General features: G+C 48.1%; 1 protein-coding gene across 13 annotated transcripts in view; it reads right to left on the reverse strand.

Annotated features, from left to right (window-relative positions):
• The window catches only part of KLHL15 (kelch like family member 15), a 159,011-nt gene that overhangs the window by 90,988 nt on the left and 48,968 nt on the right, over positions 1–19,055 (reverse strand). For 5 of the 13 annotated variants that reach the window (XR_009155277.1, XR_009155276.1, XM_058184589.1 and 2 more), the window contains exon 2: positions 8,513–8,619. The gene's annotated coding sequence lies outside the window, so the exon portion shown is untranslated. Of the gene's footprint in view, positions 1–8,512; positions 8,788–8,810; positions 8,880–9,176; positions 9,527–19,055 lie in introns of those variants that run through there. The other 8 variants (XR_009155279.1, XM_058184594.1, XR_009155275.1 and 5 more) reach the window with 6 other exon arrangements.

The following is a 19,055-nucleotide window of genomic DNA, read 5'->3' on the forward strand; positions in this document are numbered from 1 at the left end:
AGTCTTAGTGACTCAGCGAGCTGGAGCTTATCTTTGATTTCCTGCTCTTGCTGCCAGTCGGATGGCCTCTCCTTTTTTCTCCGTCTAGTAACTCCAGAAGGAAGCTCTCCTGGCTCTGGCATACTGCCAAACCCTAACAACCATTTGGCTTTGTCTCGTCTCTCTTCTATCTGTAATTTCTCCATCCACACAGAGGAACTCTCATCCAGCTTTGAAGTGAGCGAAGCAGCAGCAGTACATTCCACCTCCTCCACCTCAATTTCAGGAGTTGGCTTACCTCCCAGAAAATATTTTTTATCAGCCACCTCCGAGTTTTCCTGGTTTGCCGACATGTTGTGAGTTCTAGCTTAATGTCAGACTGCCTCTGATTAATATTCAGGAAAGAAACACCTTGACTTCATTTGAAAATAAAGAACTTTCACTGAATACATCTGAATTCAATTGTAGAAAAGCTAGAACTGAAACAGAAATGGCTTACAGACACTTTTCCCCTCATTAGTCCCTCCTCCCCCCAAAGGTCAGGCAGATCTGGGCCAATGCCAATCCCCTCATGGACCACGTGATAAACTCCTTCCGATGATCTCTTTCTGCTTGGAATGCCTGGAATGCAGGGTTCATTGATGGTTCCGCGCCTCTAGCCATCATGCTGGTTTGAATCCCTTAATCCTCCTTTCCATTAATCGTCTGCCAACACTCTTACAGGGCCCTCACCCCATTTATCATGTAAGGCAGTAATACAGCATAAAACATTGAAATACTTAGCACTAGACAAGATAACGAACTAAGCAATCTACTAAAATATAAAATACACAATTAGCAATGAAGATTGGTGAGGGGAGGCTGACAAGCGAGTTCAGCTCCCAGAATCTGGCTTGCCGATCCCAGCCGGCGAGGGTGAGTGGCAGGTGGGGAGGGGATGGGTGGCAGAAAAGCGATATGTATGGAGCCACACGGGCTCCCCTTGCTGTCTCTTCTTCCCCACCCCTTGCCGGACATGGCAGGAGCTGGAAGTCAGGTAAGACACGACGGAGAAGCAAGACGCATGTCTTACCTGACTTCCACCTCCTGCCATGCCCAACAAGGGGGGGGGGAGAAGAGACGGCAAGGGGAGCCCAGTCTCGCGGGCAAGAACTGACCACACCACTCCCGCTTCATGGCTGCACAGACAGTCCGCACTGGCCACTGCTCGGAGCTCCAGCACCAGTCCCCTTCCCCCAGTCCTAGGTTGACAGGGCTAGGGCTGGCAAGAGTTTTTTTGCAGCCACCACTAAGAGAAGGGGCGCATGAGCTAGGGTTTGCAGGAATGGCCTCTGTGAGGCCATTCTGCATGGATGGCAGGTGCATGTGGGTGCGTGGGGCATGTTCCCCCTCCCTTCCCCCTCTCTGACCTCGCCTCCTCACGTCATGTTGTTTGAGCAGTAGCTACGCATGCATCTAAGTATTTGAGGGGGGTGATTTGGGGGGGCTTATGTTAGTGCATGCACTCAAAAGCCCAATTGGGCTTATTATCCAGACAGGTCCCAGTTTCAGGGAAACACGGTATTAGTATTAAAATAAGAGTAGATATAAATAATGAATATGGTGCTAAGTTTAAACTGTTATGACATAAAAAAATTGTATCCAAACACTGTTTAATGAATGATGAAATATTTGTATTAAAAGGAAAAAGAGAGAGAGAGAATCTTCATGCAGGTACATAATCCATTTTGTAAATCAAAGATAGAAACTAGCAACTCCTTTGAAACACAGTAGCATAGCTAATGGTGAAGAAAACTAGACTTTATAACATATAGGGGTCAGTATAAACAGAATTATAAGGGACGTGGTGGCTCAGTGAATAAGACGGTGAACTTGTCGATCAAGTTCAGTGGTTCAAATCCCTAGTGCTGTGTAACGGGGTGAGCTCCCGTTACGTGTCCCTGCTTTTGCCACTCTAGCAGTTCAAAAGCACGTAAAAAATGCAAGTAGAAAAATAGGGACCACCTTTGGTGGGAAGGTAACAGTGTTCCGTGCGCCTTTGGCGTTGAGTCATGCCGGCCACATGACAATGGAGATGTCTTCTGACAGTGCTGGCTCTTCGGCTTTGAAATGGAGATGAACACCGCCCTAATATTCCATGGGTTAGTTTCTCACCAAAAAAACCTGACATTCCCTGAATGTTCTATCTCAGAGAACAAAAGTAATTTGAAACAACTTCTTGAACAGTCATATTTTATCTTGAGGCCAAAAGTCTAGGATGAGTGTTATTTGCCATCCAATTTATTATAAAATAAACATTTTTTTAAAAAAAATCCATAATAAACACATAAACACATTTTGTAGCTTTTGTCTAAAGGATTAGAATGACCGATTCAAAACAAACTCCCAAAAAAACTGGCATGGCCCTTTTAAACTCGGAATATCTTCTACAACCCAGCAAAAGGTAGAATAATTCAAGTTCCTTAACTTTATTGAAAGTAGTATATACTACAGAACATATATACAAAAAAGAGAAAGTTATACTGTAATATTATTGTATAAGTCCAAGGTAAACACTACTAATATTGTAGGTGTTCCTCTACTTCTTAAAATATCTATCCATTTTGGGCATTTGACCAGATCATTCATTTTTCTAGTTAAAGAAAATATTCATGTGAAATAAGTCATATTCTTGCTGTTTCTGTAGTGATTATAATTTTTATAGAGATGGTTTGCTAGCTCAACACCCAACTCTCCTCATCTAGGCTTGCGCCTGGCAATGGTGGTCATCAAGTGACAGAATCAAGTGTCACATTGGAAAAGCAACAGCTGTTTTCCAGAGGATTAATAAAATCTGGTCCTCATCTCATCATCACTTTAGTCATTGCCTATCTACTGCAGGATGGAGGTCTTTTCTGCATGTTTCCAACCAATAAGGTCTTGAGTTTTCTTTCACCAATGGACCCACAATTGATGTTGTCAATCCATCTTGTTTTAGGTCTCTTTTGTGGTCGCTTATTATCAAGTGGGATCCATTCTGTGACTGCCTTGGTCCACCAGCCATCAGAACTGCTTAATTCATTCTTTGCATCGGTCTTCACACAAAAAGAAACTATAGCCCAACCTACCAAAAACGTAACTGTAAAAGACAGACTAGAAATAAAAGTTATAATAAATAAAACAATAGTAAGAGAACACCTGTCTGATCTTGATGAATACAAATCACTGGGACCTGATGGATTACATCCCAGAGTTCTAAAGGAGCTAGCAGATGTCATCTCAGAACCACTGTACCACATCTTTCAAAAACCCTGGAGCACCAGGGAAGTACCAGAGGACTGGAAAAGAGCTGATGTAGTTCTATCTTCAAAAAAGGAAAAAAACCAGACCCATGAAACTACAGACCAATCAGCCTAACATCAATACCCGGGAAGATACTGGAAAACATTAAAAAAAAACAGATCAACAAGTAAAAACAAGTAGAAACAAGTAAAGTAATAACTAGCAATCAGCACAGGTTTGTAAAAAACAGATCATGCCAAACCAATATTATTTCATTCTTCAACAGTGACTAAATTAGTAGACCAGCGAAATACTGTGGACATAATATACTTAGACTTCAGCAAGGCATTCGACAAAGTAGACCACAATCTACTTCTTGGTAAGCTAGAAAGAAGTGGGATAGATAGCATCACCATCAGATGGATTTGTAAGTGGCTGATAAATCATACCCAATGAGTAGTTCTTAACGGGTCTATGTCTACATGGAGGGAAGTTCCACAAAGTTCCGTCTTAGACCCAGTACTCTTCAATATCTTCATAAATGACTTAGATGAGGGAATAGAAGGGGAACTTAACAAATTTGCAGATGATACTAAGCTGGCAAGAATAGCTAACACCCTAGAAGATAGGCTTAGTTTAGATTAGATTAACAGAGATGGATCCAGATGGATCTTGACAGACTTGAACACTGGGCCCTATCTAACAAAATGAAATTCTATGTAGAAAAGAGTAAAGTCTTACACCTAGGCAAGTAAAACCAAACGTACATATATAGATTGGGTGAAACCAGCTTAATAGCAGTAACTGTGAGAAGGATCTTGGAGTCTTAGTGGACAACCAGTTAAATATGAAGCAGCAGTGTGCAGCGGCAGCCAAAAAAGCCAATGCAATCCTATCCTGTATTAATAGAGGGATACAATCAAGATCAAGTGAGGTACTAATACCACTCTATAAAGCTTCAGTAAGACCACACCTACAATACTGCATTTGGTCACCACACTATAAAAAAGATGTTGAGACTCTAGAAAAAGTAGAGAGAAGAGCAACCAGGATGATTAGGGGACTAGAGACTAAAACATAGGAAGAATGGTTACAGGAACTGAGCATAGCTAGTCTAGCGAAGAGAAGGACCAGAGGAGACATGATAGCAGTGTTCCAATATTTGAGGGGCTGGCCACAGAGAGGAAGGGGTCAAACTATCTTCCAAGGCACCTAAAGGCCAGACAAGGAAAAATGGATGGAAACTGACCAAAGAGAGATTCAACTTAGAAATAAAGAGAAATTTTCTGACAATGAAAACAATCAACCAATGGAACAGCTTGCCTTTATAAGTTGTGAGAGTTTCATCTCTGGAGGCTTTTAGGAAGAGATTGGACTACCATTTGTCAGAAATGGTGTAGGATCTCCTGCTTGAGCAGGGGGGTTGGACTAGATGACCTACAAGGTCCCTTCCAACTCTGTTAATCTAATCTAAACTAATTTAAACTTCCTCGACTAGGATATCTGGTATTTCCCCTTTTGTGGATATTGTTACTTTTGAGTAATCTTAATCTTTGTATAGCTCTGAATAAATTTTCCAATAATTTCTAACTCATCTATATCACTGAAAATTAAAATTAAAATTCTGTTTGCTTGCCTCTATAGTGATCCCGACAACCATTTATGTCACTGAGACCTGGAAGGTGTCAGCAAGTATTAAGAGAATCAATGTCTTCCAAAAGGATGCCTTCACTGAATCCTAAAGATTAGCTATTTTGACCACGTTACTATGAAGTAGTAGTTCCAAAATGAAGTAGTGATCCAAAAGAGTGTCTCCTTTAAATTATATAACACTGTCACACGCAGAAAACTCTAACTTGCAAGGTCATTTTCTCCATATGAAGAACAATCAAATTCCCAAGACGGCAATGAGATGGACTCCCTCGATGCGAAACGTCTAAGAAGACACCCTCAAAATACATAGTGAAGACCGTTCATAGAAGACTTAAATACTTTAAATATCCCATGGCAAAATGTTGAAGTATTCATCCCAAACTGAAAATATGGAGACTCCTTGCTACTTGATATGCTACATTGCATGGGAGGATGTAATACTAATGTTAATGCTAATGCAATAGTCATATATCCATTCAGGTCCATCAAATACTCTCAACTACACACAGTTTTCAAGTATTTTAATCATATTTCAATTGCAACAAGCTAGCTATCCACTTTTTCTACAGATACAGAATATGAATTGAAAAGTGCCGACACCTTTCCAAATTCCTGTTGTCCAAATTTTGCCTAGTTTCTAGGCAAAATTTTGCCTAGTTTCTAGTGATACAACATGCTGATTTTCTGAAATCAGTAACATATAGATACTGTATATCTACCACCCTATGCTTAAAAAAGCAAAATTAAGACCATGCAGATTTCCAGGTGCTGACTTCGCCAACCTGGCATTCTGCAAAAGTATGGATTCCAGTTTCCAATATTCTGCAGGGCAAAATCAGCAAGGCTCTAATCAGCAAGGCTCATAACAGCATACAACAGACTGTTCATGTCTAGGAATAATAATCTTATTTATCGTTAGAAATAAAAATTAACATGATATAGCAACTGAAATGAATTATTTTTCCCACATTTACAAATTTTTTGCCTAGAACCAGTTAATTATGAATGTAAAACAGCATGCTCTAGAAATTAATTATTTATGTACGGATAGTCCTCAACTACAACCATTTGTTTAGCTACCATTTGAAGTTACAATACCACTGAAAATTAACTTATAAGTGATCCTCACATTTATGACTGTCACAACATCCAATCACATGGTCAAATTCAGGCTCTTGGTAGCCAGCATGCATTTACAATGGTTGCAGCATCCCAGGGACATGTGATTGCCATCTATTGCAATGCTCTCTACATGGGGCTCCCCTTGAAGAGCACCCGGAGACTCCAGTTAGTCCAGAATGCGGCTGCGCGGGTTATTGAGTTAAGTGGAGCTCCCACGTAACACCTATCCTGCGCAGACTGCACTGGCTGCCTGTTGTCTTCCAGGTGTGCTTCAAGGTGTTGGTTACTACCTTTAAAGCGCTCCATGGCTTAGGACCGGGATACCTACGGGACCGTCTACTGCCATCGTCTATCTCCCAGCGACCGGTGCGCTCTCACAGAGAGGGACTCCTTAGGGTGCCGTCAGTCAAACAATGTCAACTGGCGGCCCCCAGGGGGAGGGCCTTCTCTGTGGGGGCTCCTACCCTGTGGAACGAACTTCCCCCTGGACTTCGACAACTACCTGACCTCAGGACCTTTCGCCGCGAACTTAAAACCTATCTATTCCGCTTTGCTGGACTGGCTTGAATTTTTAAATATGGGTTTTAAATTTTTAATTTTATAGGGTTGATATTGTATTTTAAATTGGCCATTTGAATAAGTTTTTTAAGGGTTGTTTTTAGCATTGTATGTGTTGTTTTCTGTTTTTATAGTGGCTGTAAACTGCCCTGAGTCCTTCGGGAGAAGGGCAGTCTATAAATTAAATAATAATAATAATAATAATAATAATAATAATTATTATTATTATTATTATTATTATTATTATTATTATTATTATCTAAAATCTTCCAAGTCGGCTTCCAAAAGCAAAGTTAACAACCATGTGATTCATTTAAGAGTCAATCATGGCAAAAAAAAACAGGTTGTAAAACTGGGCACAACTTGCTTAGCTGTCTTGCTTAACAGAAATTCTGGTCCCAATTGTGGTTGTAAGTTAAGAACTACTTGTACAGAAAGCTGAAAGCAAGTATGCACCACTGTATTCATATCGGAATCACTAATGGATGAAGTGATGTCATGGGAAAATACATCCATATTATTCCATAAATATAAGCTTATTATATTTAAGGCCAATACTTATTTCTATTTTTAGAATTTTCACTATAAAATTATGTTTTATAATTTTCATTATACAATCAATTAGACTACTTGAAAGCCAACTGTGTAGCATATTTTGTTTTTCTTTAAAAATGATGCACTGCTGCCCTAATAACAAACAATTATTCGAAAAATGACCCTGAAAATTATTTTTAATATGACGTGTTACAAAAAAATGGCAATGCAAAAAAATATATTCTTCACTGATACATACAAAACAAAAGATCAGTATTGCAGAATATAAATGCATTATCTCAAAATAAGTTATTTTTCCTTTTTCTCTGTTTAACTGGATGGCAGTTAAGTGAGCTCAAGGAAAGTTACACTATTATACCAGATCAAAGGTCATAGTTAACTAGAATAATGACAATTACTTGAATGCAGGATTAAAGACTATCAATACTGGATTAAAGTATTATCAGGTACACACCAACATAACCTTTGAAACATTTTCCAAATATTGCTGGGAGGGGACAGGATGAAGCTAAATTGAAATTAAAGCTAAATAGTTCAATTCACTCAGAATTAACACAGAGACAGAGAAAATGGATAACTTATTTTAGATATAGTAGACTGAAGTTCTCTGGAAACATCACTAATATATTTACATAGAGTGAGCCCATATGCTAACCCGCTTTTCCACCTTTTTGTTTTGCTAAATTAAGAGAGAAAATAAATGCCAAACAACAAAATATATCTGAATATAAAAGATGCTTTTTGTTTATTCCTAAAGTCATTACATTTATTCTCTGTTATCAGGAAAAATAGCCAAAAAACCCCAAAACCCCACCCCCTTCCCCAACGTGGAATAGTAGCATCTATAAATAGAAATCTTTCCAGCCTTTTTCTATTGGAAATTTCAGCGAAGATTTCCTCTCTTCTTAAAAAAACAGTTGCTCCTTCTATATTACAAATTCAAAGAAAAGTAAAAATGCCTAGTTTAAGCGTTCATTTTGGGCCAAACAGAGTGAGAAGTAGGAAAGCTTTATCCGAGAAGGATCCAAAGGAAAAAGTACAGCTCAAGTAATGCTCAAAGAACAGCAGAGGAGGCCAGGAGCAGGGAGAGCAACAAGGGAGAACATCCCGCTCATCATACCTCTCAGCAGCGCTGGTCACAGATCTTCCCGCTGACCCTACGAAGAGGGGCGGTCTTTGGGGGACATAACGATAGAGGAAAGTCTCACAGATGGGCTGAAGTAACTGGACATTGCAACTGAGGTGTTGCACCTAGGATATTTCTTCGTCAACGAGTTCGTGAGAAAAGCCTTGGCGGTAACGTGAGGGCACTGGCTTTTGCCGGGGCCTGCTTCGTCCCCCTCCCAGAATCCCTGCCTCTCACTTCCCTGTCACAGTTGTTTACCTTCTGGTTTGCCTAGAACAGCCACAGTCGGCATCTTCCCCCAACGACAAGCACCCCACACTGACCGTCACTTCTGCTGTTGTTGCTGCCGCCACAGCCACCGCCACCTTAAGAAAAGCAGAGAAATACAGAAAAGGAGAAGGAAAAATCTCCATGAATACGAAGTCTCTACTGCTGCTGAGGGCGTCGCAATTTCCCAGTGTCGCCACCTTCCCATTTCACGCATAGCAGCAGCCCTATTCGCTGCCTCCGCTGCCTCACAAAAGTCGACAACCGCGTACGCAACACTTAGCCCCACCTCACCCGGCGCCCCAGCCTGTAAATCTCCCCTTGAGGTGTTCATTCATCGTCACCTTTCTCATTCGGCCTCTTCTTCGCCGCTAGGATTTCCGGCTTACGTTCTTTTTTCCACCTAAAGTTTTATCTTGTTTGGCTTTGGCTACAAATCTTCTGTTATTGCAAATTTGTTAAAAAAACGGATTTATTTCATAGGATATACATGAAGAACTAATATATTCAATACAATATATTCAAAAACTAATTTACAGTAAAATATGTCGCTTAAAATGCAGTCAAATCTACTTCAATATATACTGATTCCGTGGACACTTTTAAAGTTTAACTGCTTTAAACAAATTTAATAAAGTTTACAAATTGTCAAAACCTGCACAGGGGCCTCCCAAGGCTGTGTGCTCTCCCCACTTCTCTCTATACCAATGATTGCATCTCTAATGCATCCATCTTTGTATGCAGATTGATCATTCGAGACAACGGTGAATTCCCATACAGACGGGAGGTTGAAAAACTAGCCTCGTGGTGCAACCGGAACAATCTGGAACTCAATACACTCAAAACCATAGAAATGGTGGTAACTTTATTTATTTATTTATTTATTCATAATTTTATACCGCCCTTCTCTGAAGACTCAGGGCGGTGTACAGCCAATAAAACGACAGAAATCCTAAACAAATTAAAATACTATAACAAGTTTAAAAATCTGATTCAACTGCTGTATACTTAAAATATTAGCTAAAATTTTATCAAAAACTAAAACCCTATTAAAACCCTATTAAAACCCACTAAAAAACCCCATACTAAAATCAATCAGGCCAGCCCTGCTTGGTGAAAAAAGAAAGTCTTGAGCTCGCGTTTAAAGGTCCGGAGATCAGGGAGGAGACGGAGTCCCACCGGCAGCTCATTCCATAGAGCCGGGGGCCTCACAGAGAACGCTCTTCCCCTGGGGGCTGCCAGCCGACATTGACTAGCCGACGGCACCCTAAGAAGGCCCTCCCTGTGAGCGCGCACTGGACGTTCCAGACAATGGGAGGTAACTGTTGGCAGCAGGCGGTCCCGTAAATATCCCGGTCCAATGCCATGGAGCGCTTTAAAGGTGATAACCAACACCTTGAAGCGCACCCAGAAGACCACCGGCAACCAATGCAGCCTGCGCAGGAGAGGTGTTACATGGGAGCTACGGGAGGCTCACTCAATCCCCCGCGCAGCCGCATTCTGTACCAGTTGGAGCCTCCGGGTTCTCCTCAAAGGGAGCCCCATGTAAAGAGCATTGCAGTAATCCAGACGGGAAGTGACGAGGGCATGAGTGACCGTGCATAACGAGTCCCGGTCCAGTAAAGGACGCAATTGGTGAATCAGGCGAATCTGATGAAAAGCTCCCCTGGCGACGGCTGTCAAATGGTCTTCTAAAGGCAGCCTTGTATCCAGGAGAACGCCTAAATTGCGCACCGATTCCCTGGGGGCTAACGATTCGCCCCCCATAGTCAGCAATGGGGTAAGCTGACTGTGCCGGGACGCCGGCATCCACAGCCACTCCGTCTTGGATGGGTTGAGTCAGAGCCTGTTCGTCCCCATCCAGACCTGAACGGCCTCAAGACACTGAGTGATCACATCGACGGCTTCGTTGGGGTGGTTCGGGGTGGAGATGTACAGCTGAGTATCGTCAGCATACAGCTGACAGCTCACCCCGAAACCACGGATTATCTCTCCCAGCGGCTTCATATAAATGTTGAACAGGAGGGGTGAGAGAATTGACCCCTGCGGCACCCCACAAGTGAGTTGCCTAGGGGTCGATCTCTGCCCCCCTGTCAACACCGTCTGCGAGCGGTCGGAGAGGTAGGAGGAGAACCACCGTAAAACGGTGCCTCCCACTCCCAAGCCCTCCAACCGCCGCAGCAAGATACCATGGTCAATGGTATCGAACGCCGCTGACAGATCTAACAGGTCAAGAACAGAGGAACAACCCCGTCCCATGCCCTCCAGAGATCATCAACCAACGCGACCAAAGCCGTCTCCGTGCTGTACCCAGGCCTGAAGCTGGACTGGCACGGGTCTAGATAAACCGTTTCCTCCAGGTACTGGGGGAGTTGCCAAGCCCCAACACTCTCCACAACCTTCGCCAAAAAGCGAAGATTGGAGACCGGACAATAATTAGCCAAAATAGCTGGGTCCAGGGAAGGCTTCTTAAGGAGGGGCCTCACCACTGCCTCTTTCAAGGCGGCTGGGAAGACTCCCTCCCTCAGAGAAGCCCTGGTAATTCCCTGGAGCCAGCCTCGTGTAACCTCCTGGGTGACCAGTACCAACCAGGAGGGACAAGGGTCCAATAAACATGTGGTGGCATTCAACCTCCCCAGTATCCTGTCCATGTCATCGGGAGTCACAGGGTCAAACTCAGCCCAAACAATGTTCTCAAGATGTGCCCACGTCATCCCGTCTGGATCTACCCAATCTGTGTCCAGCCCATCCCGGATCTGAGCGATTTTATCGTGCAGATAACTTCCAAATTCCTCAGCCCGTCCCTGGAAGGGGTCCTCCCGAGCCCCCTGAAACAGAAGGGAGCGGGTCGCCCTAAACAAGGTGGCTGGGCGGTTATCTGCCAATGCTATAAGGGCGGCAAAGTATACTTGGTTCACCGTCCTTATTGCCACTAGATAGGTCTGAAAATGTGACCGTACTAGTGTTCGGTCAGATTCGGAGTGGCTAGCCCTCCAGCGCTCTCTAGGCATCTTCTCCGGCGCTTCATCTCTCTCAGCTCCTCAGTAAACCAAGGAGCCGGTCGAGAGCAGCACCAGGTCAGAGGCCGCATCAGCACGACGCGGCCCAAAGCCCCCGCCGCCGCCCTTTCCCAGGCGGCAGCGAGTTTTTCGGCCGAGCCGTGGGCCAGATCCTCCGTCTCCCTGCGGTGAGGGTCTGCGGTCTGAAAGTCCAGGAGAAGGAGAGAATGATCTGTCCACGGCAGGGGAGTAATGACTAAGTCCCCCACATCCAAATCATTCTGCCACTGTCCTGAGACAAAAATCAAGTCCAGCATGTGTCCCCCAGTGTGTGTGGGCCCATTTACTAACTGGATCAGGTCCAAGGCTGCCATGGAGGCCATGAACTCCCGAGCTGACGACAATGACTCACCTACCGACGGCAGGTTGAAATCCCCCATGACCATAAGCCTGGGGGTACCAACTACCGCCTCGGCTATCACGTCGAGCAGCTCAGGCAGGCCTGCTGTCATGTGGCAGGGAGCCAGGTACGTGATCAGTAAACCCATCTGTACCCCATGGCCCCACCGCACAAAGAGAGACTCACAGCCAGCTGTCTGCGGGACAGAGACCTCCCTCGGTATCAAACTCTCATTTATAATAACCGCAACCCCCCACCCCTGCCTTGAACCCTCGGCTGATGAAATGCACGGAAGCCCGGTGGACACATCTCAACGAGGGGCATGCCCCCTTCTGTGCCCAGCCAGGTCTCCGTAATGCCCATCAGGCACCCCCCTCCTGTATCAGATCTGAAATGAGGGGGGCCTTATTAACAAAGCACCTGGCGTTGTATAACATCAGTCGAAGGTTGCGGCCCTGAGGAATCTGACCACTCGGGGAATGGGAAAAGGCAGCGGGACTGGAGCGCGCAATCACTTGTAAGCAGCGCGGGTGCGCTCCCTGAACATGATATGGTCCCCTCCTTCCGCCATATCTGCCCCTCCATAAATCGTACCGATAGAATAGTACTCTTGTCCAGGGGCTTCAGTCACCCCCCCTAAACTCTCCGAAACTATCTTCATAACGCAACCTCTAGCAAGGTCTGGCCCCCTCCCACACACACCCCTCCCATCCACCCTAGCCCTCCCTCCCCTTAAAAGCCCATTAAAAGATTTAGTTAAAAAGCTCCTCAAACCCCTCTTTTTTGCATGCCACCTCTCGGGGTTCCAGAACCCGTCATTAAGGTAGGCCCTTGATAAAATAGGGGGCCATATCCGCGAGAGAGGAGCATCTCACAGACCCAAGAGTTGTGCGGGTGAATATATCATAAAACCAAATAGCAGTCGGGGATCGGGGAGTCGTGTCCCGACCAGTCCAAGGTGGTTTCTACAGTTCGGATATCAAGATAAAAAACCCCGATGCTCTGAGAGGATGCTCTGCCAGCTAAGGAAGGATGTATCGAAGAACCAAACAGAAGACCAAAGAGATGTCCATCAGCCAGACACAAGAGGCTCCACTCGTCGGCCCAACATGTTCTTGCTGTCAGTCCCGGGTCAAAGGCACAAAAGTTTCACCGGACAGTCCACAAGAAGGGAACCAACAAGTCGACGAGGGGTACCTGTAGTCATAGTCCGGCCCAGTCCAGGAAGGGGGGGGCACGACGGCCATTGCCACCGCCTCACTCCGCCCCTCTCACCGACGAAGCGGGCCATCACCGTCTCCACTGCCGTCGCCCCCAGCCACCCCAAGCTGGGTACAAACGGGTCACCAAATTCTCTGACTGAAGTTGACGATTAACAGTTTCCTGGGTGCCGGATCCACTTCCCGACGTTGTTCTCCCCGGAACTCAAGGTCACCAGGCTCCACATTCTCCTTCTCCAGGTTCTCCAGGCCCTCCAGCGTGCAGCGACCGGCCCGGCCGGGGTGGGGGGGCACAACCATCCGACCCCAACCCCTCTCAAACCATGCCGATCTAAATCGCTGCCTCGCTGCCTCTCGCTGGCATCTCCATGGCGCCTTTCCTCCCGATGCCCCCCCGACTCACAGGAGGGGAGAGGCACCACGGCCGCTGCGACCATCACCCGCTGCAACCATCACCCCTCCGCCATCTCTCACCAGCGGAGGCGTCCGCCGCCGCCGCTGCCACCCACACCCACACTGGGCCGAGCCAAGCCGAGCCGCAGCTGTCCCTCCGTGCTGCTCCTCCCGACACCCCGGAACTTACCAGGGAAGGGGACCGCCGCTGTGACCACTGCCGCCACCGCCACTCTGCCGCTCTCACGGCGAAGAGGGAACCCGCCGCCGCTGCCACCCACACCCACACTGGGCCGAGCCAAGCCGAGCCGCAGCTGTCCCTCCGTGCTGCTCCTCCTGGCGCCCGGAACTCAAGGTCACCAGGCTCCACATTCTCCTTCTCCAGGTTCTCCAGGCCCTCCAGCGTGCAGCGACCGGCCCGGCCGGGTGGGGGCACAACCATCCGACCCCAACCCTCTCAAACCATGCCGATCTAAATCGCTGCCTCGCTGCCTCTCGCTGGCATCTCCATGGCGCCTTTCCTCCCGATGCCCCCCCGACTCACAGGAGGGGAGAGGCACCACGGCCGCTGACCACTGCCGCCGCCGCCGCCACGACCACCGCTCACACCGAGTCCAGCCAGGGAACCGACCCGCAGCTGTCCCTCCGGCGCTGCTCCTCCCGACACCCCGGAACTTACCAGGGAAGGGGACCGCCGCTGTGACCACTGCCGCCACCGCCACTCTGCCGCTCTCACGGCGAAGAGGGAACCCGCCGCCGCTGCCACCCACACCCACACTGGGCCGAGCCAAGCCGAGCCGCAGCTGTCCCTCCGTGCTGCTCCTCCCGACACCCCGGAACTTACCAGGGAAGGGGACCGCCGCTGTGACCACTGCCGCCACCGCCCATACCCACACCGGGCCGAGCCAAGCCGAGCCGCAGCTGTCCCTCCGTGCTGCTCCTCCCGACACCCCGGAACTTACCAGGGAAGGGGACCGCCGCCACGACCACCGCTCACACGAGTCCAGCCAGGGAACCGACCCGCAGCTGTCCCTCCGCGCTGCTCCTCCCGACACCCCGGAACTTACCAGGGAAGGGGACCGCCGCTGTGACCACTGCCGCCACCGCCACTCTGCCGCTCTCACGGCGAAGAGGGAACCCGCCGCCGCTGCCACCCACACCCACACTGGGCCGAGCCAAGCCGAGCCGCAGCTGTCCCTCCGTGCTGCTCCTCCTGACGCCCCGGAACTCAAGGTCACCAGGCTCCACATTCTCCTTCTCCAGGTTCTCCAGGCCCTCCAGCGTGCAGCGACCGGCCCGGCCGGGTGGGGGCACAACCATCCGACCCCAACCCTGGGGTACCAACTACCGCCTCGGCTATCACGTCGAGCAGCTCAGGCAGGCCTGCTGTCATGTGGCAGGGAGCCAGGTACGTGATCAGTAAACCCATCTGTACCCCATGGCCCCACCGCACAAAGAGAGACTCACAGCCAGCTGTCTGCGGGACAGAGACCTCCCTCGGTATCAAACTCTCATTTATAATAACCGCAACCCCCCACCCCTGCCTTGAACCCTCGGCTGATGAAATGCACGGAAGCCCGGTGGACACATCTCAACGAGGGGCATGCCCCCTTCTGTGCCCAGCCAGGTCTCCGTAACGCCCATCAGGCACCCCCCTCCTGTATCAGATCTGAAATGAGGGGGGCCTTATTAACAAAGCACCTGGCGTTGTATAACATCAGTCGAAGGTTGCGGCCCTGAGGAATCTGACCACTCGGGGAATGGGAAAAGGCAGCGGGACTGGAGCGCGCAATCACTTGTAAGCAGCGCGGGTGCGCTCCCTGAACATGATATGGTCCCCTCCTTCCGCCATATCTGCCCCTCCATAAATCGTACCGATAGAATAGTACTCTTGTCCAGGGGCTTCAGTCACCCCCCCTAAACTCTCCGAAACTATCTTCATAACGCAACCTCTAGCAAGGTCTGGCCCCCTCCCACACACACCCCTCCCATCCACCCTAGCCCTCCCTCCCCTTAAAAGCCCATTAAAAGATTTAGTTAAAAAGCTCCTCAAACCCCTCTTTTTTGCATGCCACCTCTCGGGGTTCCAGAACCCGTCATTAAGGTAGGCCCTTGATAAAATAGGGGGCCATATCCGCGAGAGAGGAGCATCTCACAGACCCAAGAGTTGTGCGGGTGAATATATCATAAAACCAAATAGCAGTCGGGGATCGGGGAGTCGTGTCCCGACCAGTCCAAGGTGGTTTCTACAGTTCGGATATCAAGATAAAAAACCCCGATGCTCTGAGAGGATGCTCTGCCAGCTAAGGAAGGATGTATCGAAGAACCAAACAGAAGACCAAAGAGATGTCCATCAGCCAGACACAAGAGGCTCCACTCGTTGGCCCAACATGTTCTTGCTGTCAGTCCCGGGTCAAAGGCACAAAAGTTTCACCGGACAGTCCACAAGAAGGGAACCAACAAGTCGACGAGGGGTACCTGTAGTCATAGTCCGGCCCAGTCCAGGAAGGGGGGGGCACGACGGCCATTGCCACCGCCTCACTCCGCCCCTCTCACCGACGAAGCGGGCCATCACCGTCTCCACTGCCGTCGCCCCCAGCCACCCCAAGCTGGGTACAAACGGGTCACCAAATTCTCTGACTGAAGTTGACGATTAACAGTTTCCTGGGTGCCAGATCCACTTCCCGACGTTGTTCTCCCCGGAACTCAAGGTCACCAGGCTCCACATTCTCCTTCTCCAGGTTCTCCAGGCCCTCCAGCGCGCAGCGACCGGCCCGGCCGGGGTGGGGGGGCACAACCATCCGACCCCAACCCCTCTCAAACCATGCCGATCTAAATCGCTGCCTCGCTGCCTCTCGCTGGCATCTCCATGGCGCCTTTCCTCCCGATGCCCCCCCGACTCACAGGAGGGGGGGAGGGGGGGCACCACGGCCGCTGCGACCATCACCCGCTGCAACCATCACCCCCTCCGCCTTCTCTCACCAGCGGAGGGGGCGTCCGCCGCCGCCGCCACGACCACCGCTCACACCGAGTCCAGCCAGGGAACCGACCCGCAGCTGTCCCTCCGGCGCTGCTCCTCCTGACGCCCCCCCAGAACTCACCGGGGGAGGGGGGAGGGGGTACCACCGCCGTGACCACCGCTCACACCGAGTCCAGCCAGGGAACCGACCCGCAGCTGTCCCTCCGGCGCTGCTCCTCCTGACGCCCCCCCGGAACTCACCGGGGGAGGGGGGAGGGGGGACCGCCGCTGTGACCACTGCCGCCACCGCCACTCTGCCGCTCTCACCGGCGAAGAGGGAACCCGCCGCCGCCGCTGCCACCCACACCCACACTGGGCCGAGCCAAGCCGAGCCGCAGCTGTCCCTCCGGTGCTGCTCCTCCCGACACCCCCCCGGAACTTACCAGGGGAAGGGGGGACCGCCGCCGCGACCACCGCCGCCACCCCGACTCCGCCGCTCTCACCGGCGAAGAGGGAGCCCGGCGCCACCACCGCGGCCACCGCCCATACCCACACCGGGCCGAGCCAAGCCGAGCAGGGAAGCTCTCATCGCTGCAGAACTGCCTTCTCTGTCGTCGTTCCCGGACTTCCCGAGCTGGCTTTCTTTCACCCTACGGATGAGGAGACGCTCCCCAACAGAAGTAGGGTAAGCAGGCACTCCAATCCATCCGAAGGGGAAGGCTGGTGGGGGAAAACGACCCCCCGACTCTCCTCCGCTCATTCACCCACCGCCATCTTGGCGCATGCGTTCACCAGAAACCCTTCCATATGTCCACCTCTTACAATACTAGACAACACAGTATCAACAGTAGAGACTCTTCTCTCTGTATACCAATGACTGCATCTCCAACGATCCATCTGTTAAACTACTGAAGTTCGCAGATGACACAACAGTGATTGGTCTTATTCGAGACAATGACAAATCCGCATATAGATGAGAGGTCGAACGACTAGCCTTGTGGTGCGACCAAAACAATCTGAACTGAACACACTCAAAACCGTAGAAATGGTGGTAGACTTTAGGAGAAATCACTCCATACTTCCACCTCTCACAATACTAGACAATACAGTATCAACAGTAGAAACCTTCAAATTTCTAGGTTCTATCATATCGCAAGATCTAAAATGGACAGCTAACATCAAAAACATCTTCAAAAAAGGACAACAAAGAATATTCTTTCTGCGCCAAATCAGAAAGTGCAAACTGCCCAAGGAGCTGATGATCCAGTTCTACAGAGGAATTATTGAGTCTGTCATTTGCACCTCTATAACTGTCTGGTTTGGTTCTGCAACTCAACAAGAAAGACACAGACTTCAGAGGATAATTAGAATTGCAGAAAAAATAATTGCTACCAACCTGCCTTCCATTGAGGACCTGTATACTGCACCAATCAAGAAGAGGGCCATCAAATATTTACAGATCCCTCACATCCTGGACATAAACTGTTTCAACTCCTATCCTCAAAACGACGCTATAGTGCACTGCACACCAGAACAACTAGACACAAGAACAGTTTTTTCCCGAACGCCATCACTCTGCTAAACAAATAATTCCCTCAACACTGTCAAACTATTTACTAAATCTGCACTACTATTAATCTTCTCATCGTTCCCATCACCAACCTCTTTCCACTTATGACTGTATGACTGTAACTTTGTTGCTGGTAATTCTTATGATTTATATTGATATTGATTGTTCCTGATTGCTTATTTGTACCCTATGATTATCATTAAGTGTTGTATCATTAAGTGTTTAATTGTACCATATGACCATCATTTGTGTTGTAAATGTTGTACATTTATGAAGATATCTTTTCTTTTGTGTACACTGAGAGCATATGCACCAAGACAAATTCCTTGTGTGTCCAATCACACTTGGCCAATAAATTCTATTCTAATTCTAATTCTAAAATATCCTTTAGATTTAGGGAAATATCTTTCTGAAAACTACTTCAATAAAAATGGTTAATGTTGGAAGGAGATTTACAGTTTATTAGATTCGTAAAAAATGTTATGGGAAACAATTATCCACATCATTTTTCCTCAAAATAATTCTATGAAATGATCAGGCAACTCAGCTGGGCCGCACGATCATCAGTTGTTGTTTTTTTACTTTTAAAAGCACTTTTTCTTCGGCCGAAAAAATGCTTTTAAAAGTAAAAAAAGGCCTCTGATGATCAGGCAACTCAGCTGGGATCTCCAAAGGAGCCTTTTAAAAGCATTTTTTTCTACAACTTCTTCAGCCAAAAAGGTTGTAAAAAAATGCTTTTAAAAGTAAAAAAAACATGATCGCGTGGCTCAGCTGGGCATGCGGGAGGGCAGGGATTTTTGCTACCGGTTCTCCGAACCACCCACTGCCATCGCTATTAGATCGGGTGATCCGGTCCTAACCAGGAGCATTTCACTCCTGAATCAATTATAAACCAATCCATTACCCTCCATTTAGAGACAAACAACCTGTAATCTAACAAGTAGTTTGGTTTTTGAAAAAAATTGTCCTGTAATCTGCAACTCCTACACTGTA

The sequence above is a fragment of the Ahaetulla prasina genome, chromosome 5 (assembly GCF_028640845.1).
Source record: "Ahaetulla prasina isolate Xishuangbanna chromosome 5, ASM2864084v1, whole genome shotgun sequence".
In the NCBI taxonomy this organism is placed as follows: Eukaryota; Metazoa; Chordata; class Lepidosauria; order Squamata; family Colubridae; genus Ahaetulla; species Ahaetulla prasina.